A 19,422-nucleotide genomic window follows, 5' to 3' on the forward strand; every position below is an offset into this window, starting at 1 on the left:
CTGATTTTACTGGGAAAAAAACCCAAACCTCTATCTTGATCCACCAGGCATTGTTATTAACAGCCAAACCTAACTTGAACTGGAACAAGTAGATGCTGGCTGTGAGATCCTGGACAGGCCATTGTTCTTCTGAACTTTAGTTTCTTCAACTATAAAATAGGGAGAAAATGAGCTGTGAGGATTATTTAAAATCACCTAACAGTTGAACTTAAGTCTGTATCTTAATCAATTAATTGAATAAAAATTTCTCACTTCATAGACAATGGAACTGAGCACTTAAAGGGGAAGTGCTTTGCTCAAAGACACAAAGAAAATTAGTAGCAGGTACAGGAATTAAAACCAGAGCCCCTTTGATTTGGAACTCAACTTAATATATCAACAGAGCTCAGGCTTAACTACTTGAAAATCATTGCAAGCAGTAATGAGAAAATATTGATTTAAAAATCATGTTAGTAGATGATCAAAAACAGAAGCTATTTAGTCCATTAGGAATTGCCTTTAAGCTTGGAGTGTGTGGGAGAGATCTTATAGAAAGATAACCAACAGTCAATTATGCCCACACCGGGTATGGAATAGTTTATTCTCTCTCCACTCATATGAAATGCCATCTTTACACACACACACACACACACACACACACACACACACACAATCTCACGGATCTCTTTGTCTGTTCCTGTGCCAATAAGTCATTGTGCTGATTAATGGCAAGACAAGCTCCTCCGACCATGTTCCTTTAAAAAGTTTTATTCGCTCTTGTTGCTTTCTCTTTCTAATGAATTCTAGAATCAGCTTCTCAAATTCTATAAAACATCTCACTGTGATATTAATTGGGTTGCATTACATTTATAATTTCTGAAGAATTGACATCTTTACTATAATAATAGTGCTTCTTGTGTACCAGGTACGATTCTATTTTCCCTGCCACGTGTCAAGTAAATTGTCTAAGCATTTGGGGTATATTTTCAAAAATATAGACATTTATTTATATTCTATTCTATTTATTTATTATGTCAAAAAATTAAAACAGAGATTCTTGCCCTCAAGAAGCTTATATTTTGGCAGAAGTAGTCAGTCAATAAATAAGAAATAAGGCCTGGTGCAGTGGCTCACGTCTGTAATCCCAGCACTTTGGGAGGGCAAAGCAGGAGGATCACTTGAGTCCAGGAGTTCGAGACCAGCCTGGGCAACGTAAGGGAGATTCCCATCTCTACAAAAAGTTTAAAAATTAGCTGGGCATGGTGGCATATGCCTGTGGTCCCAGCTACTTGGGAGGCTGAGGTGGGAAGATCGCTTGAGCCCAGGAGATCAAGGTTGCAATGAATGATGATCGCACTACTACACTCCAGCCTAGGTAATAGCCTGACCCTGCCTCAAAACAAACAAACAAACAAAGAGAGGTAAATGATATCATAAGCTAGAGAGTAGTTAGTGCTACAGAAAATAAAATGCAGAGGGAGAGTAGGATACGGGGAATCAGGAGAGCAGGGTACAGGTCACGCAGCCTTATATAGGTTAATCATGGTAGAATAACTCATTGATTCCTCAGTGAACCTTAACTCTATGGCTACTGACACTTTACAGGGAAAGAAAACTGAGGCACAAAGAGGTTTAAGTAACAGGCCAAAGTCACACTGCTAGGAAGTGACAGAGCCAGGATTTGAAGTTGAGCAGGCTGGGCTTCGGATTCCTGGAGCCGGAGTCAATATTCCTAACCCTACACTGCATGCCATCCAGGTTCCAGGTATGTTTCTCAATTTCCATCCATCTTTATATCCATCAGCAAAATATAACATTTTTCATTTAGTATGGCACATTTCTTGTTTGGTTTATTTTTATGTATTTATACTATTTCTTGCCATTGCAATGTGAAATATTTTCACCATGACATTTTCTAATTAGCTTTTGCTACTGTATGAAAAAGCTATTGATTTTTATGTGGTAATCAGCTATCTCTGAGTGCTTATAAGTTCCAGTAGTCTTCCGGTTGGTTTTCTTGGATTTTATAATTAGAAACACATAAAATAACAGTTTGCCTCTTCCTTTCCATTATGTTTTTATATTTCATTTTTGCTCCTACAGTTCGAAGTATTTTCAAATTTTCACTGTGATTCCAGTTTTGACCCATTGGTTATTTTTAAGTGTGTTCATTTTCAAATATGTGGCAATTTTCTAGTTATCTTTTGTTATTGATTTCTAGCTTATTTATACTATGGTCAGACATTCTAATCTGCGTGATTTCAGATTTGAAATTGGTTGAGCCTTGCTTTATGGCCCAATAATGGTTGAGTTTGGTAAATATTCCCTGTGCAATTGAAAAAAAAATTCTGCCATTGTTAAATGCTGTGTTCTATAAATGTCAATTAAGTCAAATGTTTTAACCATGTTCACATGTTCTATATACTTACTGATTTTTTAATCTACTTATTCCTTTAATGGTTAGTCTAGAGACTGTAACATGCATTGTGGTTTTTCAAATTAGCACAGGCATATGCAGGGACCTTAAAACATTCCAATTCCATTTACTCCCTCCTGCCACTTGTGGTATTTGTTGTTTTTATAAAATGTTTTTTGTTATTTTTGTGTAAACAGAAGCAATATTTATTCAGATTTTTCCATATAGTAATAATTACCTTTTCTATTGCGCTTTATTCTTTCTTGCATCTACTTGGGATAATTTTTCTGCGGCCTGAAAAACAGTACTTAGGTATTTCTTTTAGTGCAGGTGTCCTGGTGATGAATTCCCTCCATTACTTTTTATTTGAAAACATCTGTGCCTTACCTTCATTCGTGAAAGATAACTTAATGAATAAAGAATTCCAGGTTGGCGGTTATTTTCTTTCATTATTTTAAAGATGTCATTTTATTTGCTTCTGGCTTCTACTGTTTCTTTGACAGGTCAATATCAATGTCACAGTTTCTCCTTTGAAAAGGATATGTCCTTTTTCTTCTGGCTGGTTTTAAGATTTTCTGTTTGTCTTTGGTTTTTCAGCAGTTTGACTATAATGTATACAAGAGAAACCCTGCTTGAATTTTATATGACTTTCATAATCTTTGTCTCAATATGTTTCATCAATTTTAGAAAATTCTCAGTCATTATCTACTTAAACATCACTTCTCTCTTCTTCTAGGATTCCAGTCTCACATATGTTAGACTCTTTTGCACTATGTCATATTCTCTTACCTTCATTTCTGTATTTTTATTCTTTTGTCCCTTTTGTGCTTCAGTCTAAAATTTTTTCTTCAAAATTATATTTCTATTCAACAATTTTCTTTTCAGTTTTATTTAATTTGTTCTTAAATGTATCCATCGAGCTCTTAATTTATTGCTTTCCATGAGTCTGTCAAAAGCTCAGCTCAGCTGCTTGGCCTCTCATCCACTACTTTTCAGAATCAATAATTTCTTAGTAGGGTAAAGCAGCATGAAATACCAGACTCCCATCCCTGGGCTTTTGTCTGGGACTTTGGCCCTGAAAATCCTCCCTGCCTTGTTAGTTCCCTGATGACTCCAAAGAAGTGCTTTGAAATATTTTTATTGAGCTTCATTCACTGTCTTCAGCAGGAGGATTGGTATAAAGCAACCTATTCCACCACTGCTAAAGGTGGGATTTCTTCATTATTTTGGGAAACAGCATAGTACTTACAAGGCTTTGAACTGCGTCTGGCATGACAGAATGTACTCAATAAGTTTATGTTATTACTGTACACAAATTAACCCATAGTTCCTTTTCTATGTGTTATCTTGATTGTTTTTAGTATCATTATTTTGCCAGGTTTGTATAATGAGTTAGTTGACATTCCATATATCTCTATCTTCTAAAATTGTTTATATCAAGTCTACTGTTTTGTTGTTATTGTTGTGAAAAGGTACATGTCTCACTTTGGGGCTGAGATGGTGTGTTATCCCATTTGCATCACTATAAAGGAATACCTGAGGGTGGGTAATTTATAAAGGAAAGATTTTTGTTTTGGCTCATGGTTCTGCAGGCTGTGCAGGAAGCATGGTACCAGCATCTGCTTCTGATGAGGGCCTCAGGAGGCTTCCAGTCATGGTGGAAGGTGAAGGGGGAGCCAGTGTATCACATGGTAAGAGAGAAAGCAAGAGATGGGGAGGTGCCACACTCTTTCAAACAACCATCCCTCCCATGAACTCAGAGAAAAAACTCACTAATTACAGAAAGGAGGGCACCAAACCATTCATGAGGGATCCACCCCCATGACCCAACACCAGGCCCCACCTCCAACACTGGAGATTATATTTCAGCATGAGATTTCAAGGGGACAAAACATCCAAACCACATCAGATAATTTAAAGTTCTCTCTTGCCCTGTCTTGGCAACATATAAGTTTACATGTTTCAAGTGGATTAAGATAGATTAGAGGGATCCGACTTCCATCAGACTTTGTGTAAGAGAGAAGTATAAGAGAGAGAACTTGACCAGCCACTGAAATTTCAGGGTTTATTTGTAATTGCAACACAATCTAGCCAATTCTGATTAATGTAGGAATTAAAATTTTTAGTACCTTAAAATATGGTCAATTTTTAAAATTTTCCATGGATATTTTAGGTGGAATTGTATTCTTTGTTTGCACATGTGTGATTCTTTTAGTTGTCTTGAGTTTATTTAAATTTTAAAATATCTTCCCAGCATATTAAGGAATTTAGGGTAGGAAAGGACATGCACCTAACCTCCGTTGTGATTACAACTCTAACTTTTGTCTAGTTATATTCTCAAAGAGTTTGCATGTTGTAGCTGGAAATGGGTAATTTTTAAGAAAATATTTATTAAAAGTCATGTAGGCTTTGTAATTTTAGTAATAACTAAGAAAGCATAAGCTTTATAACCATAAGCTCTTTATTTAAAAGTCAGAGGTTAGTGGATTATAAACATGAAATTCCTTCCTCCATCCCCTCATCACTGCCTTCAACTATGTCCTTGTCTCCTAATGACATCTCAGGTAGATCTCATAGCATTCAGGTCACTGGCAACAAGAAAACAACCCACTGCAGGCTAACTCAATAAATTGCAAATTTTAATTTCAAAGCATTTCTTCTCAATCAAATGCCAGCCAGGCTTCTCTCAGTACAACTTGCAATGGAAAATGGGCTTGCCCTCTGAGAACTACCCTCTTCCTACTCTGGTTATCCGTTTCTACTAGAGTGTGCAATGGTTTCTTAGAAAGTCCGTGAAGTGTGTGGCCCTATTTAGCCCATGGAGTTATTCAGAAGCTATCAATGGCAGAATTGGTTCTCTAGCAATGGGAACAATAAGGCAGGAAAGGTTTTATTCACCACACTTTAATTATATAAATCCCAACGTAGTCCTTAAGGGTACAAAGAAGTTTCAGTCTTTTGAAAGACCACAATAATCCAATGTTGGTTTAAAAAAAGGCAGGGGTTGGGAAATCTGGTATTTACACTACTGTTGATAGACATATTAAATTCCTTTATTTGCAGTTTAATAAATATTTATTATGTAGGCAGCAGTTCCTGATAGAGCTTAAGATTCTGGAGAAGAGAAATGTCAATACATACAAGGTCCCTGCCCTTGAGAACCTTACATTCTAGCTGGGGAAAGACATACCAGAAACAAGTAAATCAATAAGATATTTTTAATTTGTGGTAAGTGATATGAAAGAAATAAAACTGGGGAATGTGATAGAGAGTTAAGGGGAGGATTAGAGCCACTGTAGCACTGTCAGGGAACATTACTCTGAGAAAGGATATTTAAGCTAAGACCTGAAGCATAACACGGAGCCAGGCATTCAAAGGACCTGGGAAAAAACCTCAAGCAGAGAACAAAAAATATAATGTAATATTGAGATAGCAAGGCACTTTAAGCTAAAAAAATAAATAAATAAATAAATAAATAAATAAATAAATAAATAAATAAAACAAAGGAGGTCCAACTGAGTTTCAGTTCCCTGAGGGAGATAGTTGACAAGTTAGGGGGCAACTAGATCATGTAGAGCCTTATAGTTATGGGGATAATTCTGAATTTTTTTTCCAAATGCTACAGGAAGTCTTTAAAGTGTTTCAATAGGGGATCAAAATGAACATGGACTGGTTTTCAGTTTTTGAAGGAAAATAGAATATGAGGAAGCAATGTAGGAGGCAGGGAGCTCAGGACAGAAGCTGTTGTCATGGTTCAAGCAACACAGTATGGTGGCTGGGACCAGGGTGGTGGCATTGGCGATGTGGAGAAAAGGTAGAACTAATAAGACACACTGACATGCTGGCCATGGAGGATGAGAAATGACAGGAATCAAGGATGATTCCAAAGTTTTGAGTTTAAACAGCTGGCTTGATGGTGGTACCATTTACTGAAGTGTAAGGCTGCAGAGGATTGAGATGGTGGTAGAGTAATCAGTTCGGTTTTCAATATAGTAAGTTTGAGAAGCCTACAAGACATTTAAGTGGAAACTCAGGTAGGCAGTTTGAATAGAGTTATAAATTTTGTAGCCATATACAAAAGTGATATTTAAATCTATGGCACTAGATGAAATCATATAAGATTAAAGTGTAGTAAGAGAGTTCAGAATCTAAGGCCTGAACTATGGGGCGGTCCAACATGACTGTAACATATTCTATTCTAATTTTTGTGTAATAGCTTACCAAAAAAAGATGATCTCTGTAAAGAAGGAAACTTGGGGAATTAACTCAGTATTAGGCTGTGATATATTCATATAATGAGAGAATTATTTTAATTATCCACCCCATTATATGTGGCCACCACAGAATGCTATAATATTCACTCCAACAGCTAGAATGCTAAATACAAAGCAAAGCCTTTTCACATGCTGCAGAGAGGTAAGAGAAAGGGTTAAATAGTTTTTTTCATTAAAGTCCAAAGCAGAACAAATACAAGATTGAAATTTGTAACAAAGATTAGTAAGATACCTAATTGTACCCAGGTGTTTGTAGTTCCCTAAATTTTGCTTTAAATTATATCCTATTTATATTTAATGTTTATGCTAATACTAGTTACTGCTTATGCATAGCTGATTTAGTAAAGTGTTCCCTCTCTATGGAAAAAAATGTAAATTAGTGGAGAATCATGATAATTCTCTTTAATTCTGTTTATCATGCAGAGCTGTTCATGACGTGATACAACAACCAAAACACACCTTCCACTTAGCAGCTTATTTAAATTGCAAGAAAATAGGGGTGAAATGAACAGTCTCTGGAATGTTAGTCTTGCATGGCAAAGGATATACAGAGATTGCAAATACCTCCTAAGAGCTAGAAACCATCATTCTCAGCAAACTAACACAGGAACAGAAAACCAAACACCGCATGTTCTCACTCATAAGTGGGAGTTGAACAACGAGAACACATGGACACAAGGAGGGGAACATCACACACGGGGGCCTGTAGGGGGATGGGAGGCTAGGGGAGGGATAGCATTAGGAGAAATTCCTAATGTAGATGACGGGTTGATGGGTGCAGCAAACCACCATGGCACGTGTATACCTATGTAACAAACCTGCACGTTCTGTACATGTATCCCAGAACTTAAAGTATAATAATAATTTTAAAAAAAGAATAGCTACTAAAGGCTCCCCAGCATGGAGAAGCACTGCCAAACTAGCAAGCATTAAAACAATTAGTCTCTTGGGGTAGAATCACTCTGCAAGCAACATGGATGTTTTTTACGTATTTGCATAAGTAAATTATTGATTAAAAACAAACTTTCCAGTCCAGTGCGGTGGCTAATGCTTGTAATCCCAGCACTTTGGGAGGCCAAGGTGGATGGATCGCTTGAGCCCAGGAGTTGGAGACCAGCCTGATCAACATGACAAAATCCCATCTTTACAAAAAATACCAAAATTAGCTGGGTGTGGTGATGCTCACCTGTAGTCCTAGCTACTCAAGAGGCTGAGGTGGGAGGATCGCTTGAGCCTGGGAGGCAGAAGTTGCAGTGAGATGAGATCACCCCACTGCACTCCAGCCTGGGTGACAGGGCAAGACCTTGTGATATGGTTTGGCTCTGTGTCCCCACCTAAATCTCATTTTGTAGCTCCCATAATCCCCACGTGTTGTATGAGGGACCTGGTGGGAGATGATTGAACCATGGGGGTGGGTCTTTCCTATGCTGTTCTCGAGTTAGTGAATGGGTCTCACGAGATCTGATGGTTTTAAAAATGGGAGTTTCTGTGCACAGGCCCTCCTTTTGCCTGCTGCCATCCACCTAAGATGTGACTTGTTCCGCCTTGACTTCCGCCATGATTGTGAGTCCTTCCCAGCCAAGTGGAACTGTAAGTTCATTAAACCTCTTTCTTTTGTAAATTGCCCAGTCTCAGGTATGTCTTTATCAACAGCGTGAAAATGGACTAAATATACACCCTGTCATGGAAAAAACAAAAAAACAAAAACAAAAACAAAACCTTATCTTACTTCTCCTATAAGTAAATTCCAAGCCAAGGAATGACAGGAATGGATGAATTAAATTAGCCATATCAATGTATTTCTTAAAGTGTTGAGTCCATCGCAATCCCAAGTATCTATTTTTTCTGAGATTAAAAAAAAAGATTCTCTTATAAAAAATGTTGATAGGAGATTAATGGTTAAATTGGAGGTGGATATAGTAAAAAGCAAAAGAAAGTTCTTTAATTTTTTTTAATGTTTCAAAGAAGTAATTCTAGTACTAGTTACATTCTCATGGACTGGAAGGGTGGTTCAGACCATTTTCCATTTTTGTCATGGCTACTAGGAAACTCAAAATCAAATTGGAATTTAAATCACAGCGATAAAGCCAATCCCTTTGGTATCATTGCATATTTGAAAATCAGAAGCGTATTTCTTCTTCCATTCCTTGACCCTCATTTTCTATTTTTTGTTGTTGAGTAGGGAGTGCATTTCAGAGAATAAAAATGCCCACTTTATCTAGCCTAGAAATCCCAAGCATTTAATCTGTCTTCTCCCCAGATGTAAGTTTCCATGATAAAAGCTATTGGAGGTAGTGTGCTGGTCCCAGGTTACTCTGCACAGTGTGAAAGAAATGGCCAACAAGTATATTTAAAAATGCTCAATATCACTAATTATCAGGGAAATGCAAATCAAAACCACAATGAGATATCACCTCATACCTGTTAGAATGGCTACTATTAAAAAAAAGACTAAAAATAAAAAATGCAGGCAAGGATGCAGAGAAAGGGGAACACTTACGCACTGATTGTGGGGATATAAACTAGTACAGCCATTACAGAGAACAATATGGAGGTTCCTCAAAAAACAGTGAATAGAACTACCATATGATCCAGCAATCCCATAACTAAGTATTTATCCAAAGGAAAGTAAATCAGTGTGTCAAAGAGATATTGGCACCCCTGTGTTTATTGTGGTACCATTCACAATAGCCAAGATATGGAAGCAATTTAAGTGCCTTTCAAAGGATGAACTGATAAAGAAAATGTCATATATATATATATATATATATATATATATATATATATATATACACATACACACACACACACACACTATTCAGCCATAAAAAAGAATGAAATCCTGTTATTTGTGGCAACATAGATGAGCCTGGAGGATATTATGTTAAGTGAAATAAGCGAGGCACAGAAAGACAAATACCGCATGAGCTCACTCATATGTGCAATCTTACAAAGTTGATCTTACAGAAATAGAAATTGGAACAGAGGTTACTAGAGGCTGAGAAGAGTAGAGGGAAAGGGAGAGAATAAGGAGAGATTTGTTAAACAATACAACATTTCAGCTAGATAGGAGGAATAAGTCTAGTATTCTATAGCATTGTAGTGTTACTATAGTTAGCAATGATATATCATATATTTTCAAATAGCTAGAAGAGAGGATATTGAATGTTCCCAATACAAAGAAATAATAAATGTTTGAAATGATGGATATGCTAGTTACTCTGATCTGATCACTATACATTGTATGTATTAAAACATCACTATGTACCCCATAAATATGTACAATTGTTATGTGTCAATTAAAAATCCATTTTGAAAACATACAGAAAAAAAAAGAAAAGTAGGCTTACTTTTGGGGGGATTTCTCTATCAACGATGCACCTGGCCACAAATTGTAACCTAAGAGCTTGGGGTTAGTAATACTATGCTGTAGAGCCAATATGGTTTACTGAAACTTAAAGTGAAGAACGTAGCAGAATCATTTCATTTACCTGAGTTTTTGAATAGATAGCTTAAGGTTTTACTATTAAACAATGGTTGGTGTGAAGGTTTTTGTTACTGATTGAGAGCAGACACCTGTATGTTTTGAAAACCAGTCAAGAGGTTGGTAGAGCTGATGTTCTATTATGAAACTTCACTTTGAGAACCATGGTCAAGGTTGAAGTTTTACTCTTGGCCTGACTCTCTGCATTGCTGATCTCAACCCTCGCCTGAACCCCACCTCTTGCATTCCCCATCCCCTACATTCTTGCACATGTGCGTGTACACACACACACACACACACACACACCACACATATCCCTACTCTTCTTCACCAAGGGTTAAAGTTGGGAAATTTACATGGTTTTCTGGCACCAGCTCACACATCTATGTTCTGCCTTATATTCTATCCAAATCAGGAGTGAAAGAAATTATGAGGAAGGCAGAAAGAGAATGGAGGAGTTAGTAGCTAAGGACATGGAAAACAATAGAAGTAGTGGCAAGAGGGAACACAGAAAATGCCTCCGAAAAGGGATGGTGATGTGACTTAACAAAGAGAACACTGGATAAGGGCCTAGAGACCTGAAATTGAGTCTTAGCTTTGTCATGGTCCCCACTGTGACTTTGGACAAAGCTCTACCATTCTTTGGTGCTCAGTTTGCTTATTTGTAAAATGGGAATTGTTGGGGGGTTTTAATCCCTAATTTTTACTTTATGGCAGTGTTGTAAAATTCAACAAGATGACATGTGTAAAAATATTTTGCAAACCATCAAGAGCAAAACCTATCTAAGGCATTAGTGATGGGAGACTTAAATAGGAGCCACCATAATCAGAACAGAAATGGCAGTTATTTTTATCTTTTCCTTACATGTTCTTCATAACCCACTGTTATCATTTAGAAAATTCCTGTGATGTAGTCATCTAGCAGCCTCTGATTTTCTTTATCCTTTCCTCAGTTTCTACTTTAAGCTGATCTTTGTAGGCAAACATGCCCTTTGTAGGCAAACATGCCTTCTTCAGAAGGCAAAAACATGAGAGAAGAGATCTGATTACTAGATTACTTTGTGTTATGTTGCATAAGGACAGATATTGGTAATAATCCCTTAATTGCATAGAGTATATCCCTGATTAAATACATACATGCCCACGCTTGCCCATGCACACACCCACACACCCCACAGTGAATTCCTCACCCTCCTTTTTACACTTAGCATGTCACACAATAAAGAGGTGACATGGTCCTTGGGAAAGAAAGCCTTGCCATCTAGGTCACGTGTTAACTTGCTCACCCAGAGCTTATTTTATCCAATGAGATGCTCCACTGATTTCACATGTTCTGTTTCTATTTTAACATGAATTGAGGCAGACCTAAATCATCTTAAGGCATCTGTCTATAGGCAGTTATCCAGCCACTTAGTTTCATGTTCTTCAGAACCCAGTGTTATCATTTGGAATCGTTTTATGATCCATTTATGTAACAACCTCTGAGTTTTCCTTATCTTTCTTCCACTTTCTCCTTCAAACGGATCTCTGTAGGCAAACAGGCCCTGAGGATCACTGATTTCATTGGGAACCAAAGCAAAGAGAGGAGCCTGATTGTTAGATTACTTTGTGCCACATTTTATAATGAAAAACTGATGTAAGATCCCCTTGGATTTACACAAAGTACTTTGAAAATAGCCCAAGGCTAGTTATGGGATCATGGGTGTTACTTAATTTCTCTTTATTTCATCTGTAAACTGGTGATAATATTCATGATGTAGTCAGTCAATTTGGGGTATGGTCATTCGAGCAATTAGAGATCAACTTAATCATGTTCTTACTAGCCCCCTTCTGCCTATCTCACCCATGAAGGTATCATGAAGGGCTTTGTCAGATGCTGTGCCGAAATCCAGATACACTGCGTTCAACATTTCCCTGGTCTACAAGGATAGTAAAGAACCCAATCAAAAATTTAAAAGAAAGAAAGACAGGACAAAAATTAAATTGTTTGGAGTGATCTGTACTCCATAACCCCATGCTATCTCCTGCTGATGGTCACCTCACTCCACAAATGCCCACAAAACTTGTATTTCCATTTGGACAGCTTGTCAGTAATGGACTTCAAACTCACTGGTAGGTACTTTCTAAAAATGACTCTTGTCTCATTTTTAAAATAAAACAGCTTTTTCCCAGTTGTCACTTCTCCCTCCTCAAAACAGTTTCTTGCAAATTCTGAAGAGGAGTTCACACCTGAAAAGAGAGAGGAATTTGGAGGAAGTAACCCATGATGCAAATCCCCATTCACCCCTTACCTGCCATCAGAGTACCTTCAGTTCTTTCCACGGAGTCTTGTGACCCTTGACGGTCAATGGCAACACCACTGGGGAGGTCCTGAGGAGACCCTGAAGTCACTTAGAGGGCATGTGGCTGGTTATACACTTTTCATTTTCATTTCAACCAGCATTCAGAGAGGACCTACTTTATGCCAAGGTCCTGTGGGCAGTGTAACTTCTCTCAGAGCTTACTGTCTTGAATGAAAGACAGATATGTGAGCAAATAAATATAACCCAGTTGTTAGTGAATCTAAAGAACTAAAAAAAGAACTATGGTCTCAGCTTGCTCAATCTTTTTATATTTATGGTTGCTTTTATTCTAGCTGAGGATGGGGCTAGGTAGGGCCTGGTTCACTGCAGGAAAAAACAGGCTGGATGAGAAGAAGACCTGAAAAAGTACTGGATTAATGGAACAGGGCAGGAACATAGAATACAGGCTCTTTTATAGATACTGAGGGACAATTCAATCTAGAAGACAAAGGTTCTGTATAGTAACTGCTACAGCTTAGAGAAGAGGAATGACAACGGTCCAAGCATCTCAACAGGTGCCCCAAGTGTAATAATGAAAAATGCAGGAGTGAGCAACGTTTATATTCCAAGAAAGTGAGATATCAGCATCAGGGAATTTCACTAGCAGGTACCAAGCCCTAGCTTCCAGGCTTGAGTTTAAGGGAATTTCTCCATTTAGCAATCGCCCTGCCTACAATACATTCTGTGATAATAAAACTGACAATTATACCAATATAGTCTGTCTTGCTGCACCTCTGAAGGGCTAGTGCTCCCCATGGAATAATAGGTCTCAACTCTAGAATGACCTGCAGATACAAGTTAGGATACGTCCTAAGCATGTAGCAAAAGATGTGGTGGCTGCCAGATGACCCTAAAGGTTGACTCCAATGCCTGTAGCCATTTTTCCTGAAATCTGCCCCAAGCTGAAGCCCATGTGAATATGTCCATTGAGAGCTTCAAAACTGAGTGCAACAGCAAAAGAAATTATCATCAGAGTGAACAGGCAACCTACAGAATGGGAGAAAATTTTTGCAATCTATCCATCTGACAAAGAGCTAATATCCAGAATCTACAAGGTGCTTAAATTTACAAGAAAAAGAACAAACAACCCTATTAAAATGTGGGCAAAGGATATGAACAGACGCTTCTCAAAAGAAGACATTTATGCAGCCGACAAACATATGAAAAACAAAAGCTCAACATCACTAATCATTAGAGAAATGCAAATCAAAACCACAATGAGATATCATCTCACACCCGTCAGAATGGCAATTATTAAAAAGTCAGGAAACAACAGGTGCTAATGAGGCTGTGGAGAAATAGGAACACTTTTACACTGTTGGTGTGAATGTAAATTAGTTCAACCATTGTGGAAGACAGTGTGGCGATTCCTCAAAGACCTAGAACTAGAAATACCGTTTGACCCAGCAATCCCATGACTGGCTATATACCCAAAGGAATATAAATCATTCTATTATAAAGATACATACATGCTAATGTTCACTGCACTGCTATTCACAATAGCAAAGGCATGGAATCACCCCAAATGCACATCGATGATAGACTGGATAAAGAAAATGTGGTACATATATACCATGGAATACTATGCAGCCATAAGAAGGAACAGGACTGTGTCCTTTGCAGAGACATGGATGGAGTTGGAAGTCATTATCCTCAGCAAACCAACACAGGAACAGAAAACCAAACACTGCATGTTCTCACTTACAAGTGGGAACTGAACCATGAGAACACATGGACACAGGAAGGGGAACAACACACACTGGAGCCTGTTGATGGGAGGGGAGAGCATCAGGACAAATACCTAATGAATGCTGGGCTTAATACGTAGGTGATGGGTTGACAGGTGCAGCAAACCACCATGGCACACATTTACCTATTTAACAAACCTGCGCATCCTGCACATGTATCCCAGAACTTGAAATAAAATAAATTTTTTTAAAAACCTGAGCGCGAGAACCCAAACCACTGGAATTATGGACAAGAAGAAAGAGGGTAAGAGTTACATAGATTACTGGTTTCCATTTGGAGGGGATGGGCAGGGAACAAGGAGAGGGTAAGAAAGAGGAGAACGTGTATGTTGAATCAGTTTTCCTAAGTTCTTTTTTCTCATCTATACATATCCATTTGAGAATCAGTGGCATAAGTTGGATAATTTTATTTAATACCAATATCTTTATCTGAGGATATTGGGGTGTTTGGTGTTTGGAGAAGGGACTGGAAAGATCACCTTACCTGGACTGACATTCAGTGGAGGGAAATCCAGTCACTTTTCAAAAAAAAAATTAAAACCCTAAACCTTACATAAAGTATATAAATACTCCCATTTAACAAGAATAGGCTTATGAGCAAAGTGCTATTGATGCTTGAGCACCATGACTCAGAATTTCTTTCAGCTAGAAATTAAAGTCCCAATTGGAGATAGGTCCATACAAACACTGACACACTACCACTCACTCTCAGCCCCCTGACAAACAAACCCTGAGGCTGAAAATGTCTAAGGATATTTTCTGAAAGATTTAAAAGGAGCTTATAAATGTCATGAAGTTACTCTAAACCCAGATCTATTGGAAGTAGAGGTCCAGAATCACTTCCTGGGGCTGGTCTCTGGCATTAATGTATTGGCCTGGGAGTGAACCTCTATGATACTGGCAGTGGGGCAGTGCCAGGCCTGATGGATCTTCTGAGTGTGCACGTTGACCTCCACTCAGGAACCTGGGTACTAGCTTGTTACTTTCTTCTGAACTCAGCTAAGAGGTCTATTGTATTTCATACAGCAATCCCAAATGTTTTGTAGCAACAGGGCTTCTATGGTACATTTAGTTGACCATATGTCCAGAGACATAAGTTCAACTCTTAAAAATGAGAAGGAGAAAGTACCCTTGTGTTGTTATAAAAGCGATACTAAACATTAAGCATGTTTTGGTAGATATGGAGATGCACTACTCAGAACCCCTTTTAAGAAAGGACCTGCTGCCCAGATGCAAGGTGACATGGAGCCTTAGTTTACCTATAACCACTTCCTGGATCTTTAATATGATACATGTGCCAATTTGGGTTCTTTGGGAAACAAGCAATGGTATAGAATTAGGAGCATTAAAAAATGTTTGTGAAGTAGTATCTGTGAAAATAAAAGGCAGGAAGGAGGACTGGGGAAAGATAGCAGTCTGATCACAATATAGACCTGACAAAAGTCTCTGAATAATCTTGGAAGGCTGCAGATGGAAACAGCAGCAGCAGCAACCCTAAGGAAAACTCAGATCATTTGATTTCGTGGTTAGTACCTGCCTGTGTTGTTGGGGTCTCCTTGATGATCTGACCTAAGCTTACAAATGAACGCTTGCATCACCAGCCCTCAAGCTTCCACAGTGTGAAGGAGTGAGTTCCTAAGGAAGGTATGGACCCCTATGCCCACAGACAACTTTCATTCATCTCTGAAATTCTGCATATTACTGATAATAAATGATGATGAAGATAATTGACATTTAAATGTCATATTTTTTCTTCAGCAATATTTGATGATTAGAAAAGTTACTAATTGATTGAAACACTACAGGGATGATGTGCCTCTGTAAAGGACAAGCAAAAGAAAAATAACAGATTCCATGTGATTGTAGGGGGTATCTAAGATATTTTTATCTTCCTTGTTTTTCACTTTGATTTCTAGAGATTAAAAATCAAACAAGTGTTGTAACCATGTTCAAAATACTGGTGATATCTACTGAGATTATAGATCCATTATGGAAACTGACACTTCTGCATTCCCAGACAAAAGCAGAGAAAGATACAATAGAACAAAGGAGAGACAGAAAGAAAAACAGAGAGACAGAGACTGACAGAGGCAGAGAGGCAGAGCCTGGTGTAGGCTCAGGAGGGAAGCTCAACCTGAGATTTGTCCTCACACAACCAGGTATACATATCGTGTATAGAAAATGAAATACACTTTGAAAACAAAAAATATGGTGGAAATAGGAATGGGGGGAGTACAGGAGATAAGCATGTTTTTGACTTTTTCTTTAAATCTATAGTATGAAACACAACACTGAAAGAAGGACAAGGCTCAATGCATAGGTAGTGGGTGGTATCAACCCTAAATTTCCTCAGCATTCTGTTTGTCTAGAGTCTGCTCTCACTCTCATTTTTATTACCTACGACTCAATTCACACAAATGACTGAACACTCTTTGGGTTTCCACCTTTGCTTAGATAAAGAACTTATTCCCCACCAGGGCCACCATCTCATCCAAAACTCTCATTGGACACATAGGGAAAGAAAGTCTTGAAGACAAGATGAGACAGACTTGTCTAAGGTCACACAACCACCATCAAGTAGATGATCTAGGAATACAGTTCAGGTCCCAATGGAGTTGGAACTTCAGGTAGACATGGAGGTTCCTCCACATGCACAAACTTACTTATATGGGAGGCTGGGAAGTGTAGCTAAACTGTGAACCCAAAAAGGACAAAATAAGTAGGTATTTGCAAAATGGTTCTATATACCCTTCTGTCTGTCCCCAAATGTTCTTAAAAGCATGTGGTAGTCACACCATTTGTTAGACTGAAGCAGCAAGGATATGAGTACATCTTACACTGGAAATACTCATTTCCATTCCTCAGGATCTGACAATCCCAAAGCAGTTAGAAGCTGGTATGCCTTCTCCATAATCTCTCTCTCTCTCTCTCTCTCTCTCTCTCTCTCTCTCTCTCTCTCTCTGTGTGTGTGTGTGTGTGTGTGTGTGTGTGTGTGTGTGTGTGTGTGTGCTTATCAGCCAGTCAGATTAAGGGATCCAGTGGAAAATTCTCAAAGGCCCTAGTTAGCGTGGAACCTGGATCTCTGAGTCATCACTTAGAAAACCACCAAGAGTGCCACCAAGCTCTCATCAGACATCATTATATGAAAAAAAAAAAAAAAATACTTGTACTGTGTTAACCCACTGACATTGGGAATTGTGTATACAGAAGCTAGCATTAATTGCCTTGACTAATACAGAACCCCAACTTCTCTGAGAAACACCCAAATTGAACTTGTCAAAAGATTGGATGGGATCTTACCCATCTAATAGTGTGTGAGTTTGCTAGGACTGCTGTAACAAAGTACCACAAGCCGGGTGGCTTAAACAACAGAAATGTATTGTCTCCTAGTTCTAGAGGCCAGAAGTACAAGATCAAGGAGTCTGCAGGGTTGATTCTGTCTGAGGTCTCTGAGGGAAGTATCTATTCCAGGTCACTCTTTGACTGGTAGATGCATTACCCCAATCTCTGCTTTTGTCTTCACATCATGTTCTCCGTGTGTGTGTGTGTGTGTGTGTGTCTAAATCTCCCCTTCTTATAAGGATACCCGTCATATTGGATTGGTGACCCACCCTACTGCAGTATGATCTTATCCTAACATAACTCATTATACCTGCAACAACCCAATTTTCAAATAAGGTCACATGCTGAGGTCCTGGGAGTTAGGACTTTTGAGCATATGAATTTGGCGAAGGGACACAATTCAAACCATTAACAGGTAGTGCCATTGGCAAGGAGCTACTTTTGTGAGCAGTTGAAAGCCCAAATGCTATTCTTCTAACGGGGAGAATGTTGGGGAGCCCCATGTTTGGTATAGCCAGCTTCATACAGTTACATCCTTGTCACTGACCTAAAGGAATTTATAATCTTTTCTGTGTACCAGATGGTGTCCCTCAATCACCATTACACTGATGACAAGCACAGTCTCTGACTGAGCTAGATGCTGTGTCTGAAATGTCTATTTAGAAGTTGTTATGGACTGAGTTGTGTCCCTCCAAAATTCCTATATTGAAGTCCTAATCCCTGTACTTCAATATGTGACTATATTTGAAGATAGGGTCTTTATAGAGATGATCAAGTTACAGTAAGGTCACTGGGGTGGACATTAATGTAATCTGAGTAATATCCTTATAAGAAGAGGAGATTAGGACACACACACACAGAGAGAGGAGATAAAGTGAAGACATGGGGAGGAGAGGATGGCCATCTCCAAGGCCAAGAGAGAGGCCTCAGGAGAAACCAACCCTGCCCACACCTTGATTTCAGATTTCTAACTTCCAGAACTGTGAGGCAATGCATTTCAGTTGTTTAAGCTATCCTGTCTGTAGCACTTTGTTACGGCAGCCTGAGCAAACTCATAGAGAGGTCCTCAAGGAGGAACAGTCCTAAACAAGAACAAGAGCGTCATTAAGATCCCTAGAGAGGCTGGGAAAAGCCTTCAGATTCACCTCAATGAAGACAGGCACTTGCATGGAAATGGTACTCTTTTTTTTTTTTTTTTTTTTTTTTGGTGCTGCCACTGCAGCGTACTCTCCTCTTCCACCCTGCCAGCATTACAATCAATTTGTTACAGACTTTTTCCATGACTTACATTTCACTAGGTCTGCAGATTCAAACAATGAGCTCTGTGTATTAGATTTCATAGGAAAATTGTGAGTGCACAAACCTATGTGACCAATAGATGCCATATCAGACTGGGCACCAGAGAAGACTCCCAGCAAGAACTGCAACTCAAGAATAAGGGCAACTAAATTAGCATCCCAGAGTTAGAAGGTCCTTGTGTTTAAACCAGTAGTTTTTAGCCCATGATCTATTACAAGCCCTGCATGCAAACTGGCTCCTGGGTTCCTCAGTCAATGAATGTCAAATGCGGTGAGATGCTGAGGTGGTACTGCTAAATTTAGAATGCTCAAAGTCGCCAATTAATTCTGTGCAAAAAGGTATTTACATCATCGTTCTCCACCTTAGGCCCTGCCTGATGTTCTCGAGTTTCTGTCAGTCTGGGGCCTCCTTAGAAGTAACTGCTGGCCTCAGGCTTGGAAACAAAGCAATCACAGCAAAATTACTAGCCTATTTGTTGGACAGCAACTGGCTATATTTATCCTCTATTTTTTCCCCACCCCTCTCACCCCATATTAGT

This window comes from Macaca mulatta, chromosome X (genome assembly GCF_049350105.2).
Source record: "Macaca mulatta isolate MMU2019108-1 chromosome X, T2T-MMU8v2.0, whole genome shotgun sequence".
Classification (NCBI taxonomy): Eukaryota; Metazoa; Chordata; class Mammalia; order Primates; family Cercopithecidae; genus Macaca; species Macaca mulatta.